The 1,897-nt window shown below is 44.1% G+C and overlaps 1 pseudogene; it reads right to left on the minus strand.

The window, feature by feature from the left end:
* Positions 1 to 487: 487 nt before the first annotated feature.
* LOC109457091 (polypeptide N-acetylgalactosaminyltransferase 11) lies at positions 488 to 1,625 on the minus strand (annotated as a pseudogene).
* Positions 1,626 to 1,897: the final 272 nt, after the last annotated feature.

Below are 1,897 nucleotides of genomic sequence, written 5' to 3' on the forward strand. Positions count from 1 at the left end.
CACAGAGGGGAGAAAAGGAAACCATTCAGAATACATGTTAGTGTTGTAAACATTCTTGGCTTCATTTTCTAATTTTACTGAAAAGCAAATCGGGAAACAAAAGTGAAGTGACTGATGCAGGATCATACATAACATTCGAAATGACTCCCCTATTACGCTGCAAGCCCACACACAGTGTGCGTTATTGATATGTTTGTTTGTTTGTTTATTTATTATTTCATTCTGTCTTGTGTTATAATATCTTTCCACCAGATTTATGACATAGAAGTCTTTATTTTCAACTTTGATACCTTCCATACCTATAAACCTATTGATCTAATAACCTTCTAGATATAATCATTGCTTCACAAAAATATTTTAAATGTACCGCAAAATTTGTCACTTGACTTTCACATTTTTTAATTTATCATGTTCCTTGGCAACTGTGCTATTCCACCTTATCCTGCCATCTTTGGTAAAGTCAACATCTACTGCCATCCTTTGGGAGTCATCGATTTTGTCTCCTTTTTTGGAAAACATGGCCTACTCCAAGCAAGAGATAAGGAGGACCTTATCTCCACACATTCAGTTTCTAAATATTTCTAAATTTTTCTGCTCCCCAGACACCCATGCCGCAGTCATCCTGTCTGATTCTTTGAAATAGCGTCTTCGTGGCAAACAATCCTTTAGCCATTGTAGGTGACTTTATTGGTGCAGCAATTCCTCCTGGTTCTCCTAGCTCCTAACAGGGAACAAGATCCCATTTGCAGTGCAGCCTCCAGCTGAACCCTCCCTGTACTGTAGGTGACCAGCCGTAGGTGAGTGTGTCCACACTGATGATAACAATCGACGATAGCCGTGCTCTGCAGGTCCTCCTGGAGAACAGCCAACAAGGGCTGCAGCCACATCACATTCACTTCACAGTGGTTGTCCAGGGACACCCGGGCTTCTCCTGTAGCATGGGCTGCTCCAGTCTTTCTTTCCCGAATCAATCCCTCGTGTGTTGTAGTTCGCAGTACTTTGCTTTTTCCAGCGAGGCATTTTTGGACATAGTTTTCTAGCTCTCCTTTCAAATCCCTGAAGTCGGTATCATTATCCACAAAGACAATTGAATGAAGGCAGTGTGCTGGTAAGTGGTCTGTGGATCTGTGCATTGTCCTAAGGGAGTCAGACAAAGCTTCATTGTAGTAACAAACAGCAATGCCAGAGACTGGCAGTTGACTTCACCAAGACTTTCCTTAACATGCTACATTCCTTGTGTCTGGCAAATCTCTATGGCTGCCCGAGTGGTTACCCATAGGCATAGAAAAGCATGTTTCTGACGGGCCAGGTCTCTGAGTTCTTGATCACTTTCATTAAAAATCATATCTGGTTCAGAAGAGAATCGCCCATTGCTTTTCCTGGATCTTCAGTGTGATTACCTATCACATCACAATGCTGTTTGCTTTGAACAAAGACTAATACTGGACATGGAGCGTGAGTGAAATGGGGACAGGATTGGGGAAGAATGCCCATGGGGCCCAGGCCCCTTTGATGGGAACATTCTTGGGCAACTTGAGTCACTTCATTAAAAGCAAAACCGTCCAGGTCAGAGATGTGAAAATGCACCCATAATAGAAATATTGAACTGTGACACTATCCGTCATAGACTTTGTGTAGCTGAAAGGCGTCTTTGAATTTCTTGGAGCAAAAGCTGTCTGAGCCAGAAACTGGTGCTAGAGGCTGAGTGTAGACTAAAGTGAGAGTAAGAAACTCTGGGGATGAAGTCTCAGTGGGGCTGCCGTATTCATGTGGTCTTCGCCTCCAGGAGCGAAGTTCCTGGTCCTCACGGTGAAGTTCCCAGACAGATTCCCTCATGACTCCCAACCCCAGCAGCCCAGGACTGCAGGCTTCTGGCATTCGGCCCATGGCATCCTCC

The sequence above is a fragment of the Rhinolophus sinicus genome, linkage group LG04 (assembly GCF_036562045.2).
Source record: "Rhinolophus sinicus isolate RSC01 linkage group LG04, ASM3656204v1, whole genome shotgun sequence".
In the NCBI taxonomy this organism is placed as follows: Eukaryota; Metazoa; Chordata; class Mammalia; order Chiroptera; family Rhinolophidae; genus Rhinolophus; species Rhinolophus sinicus.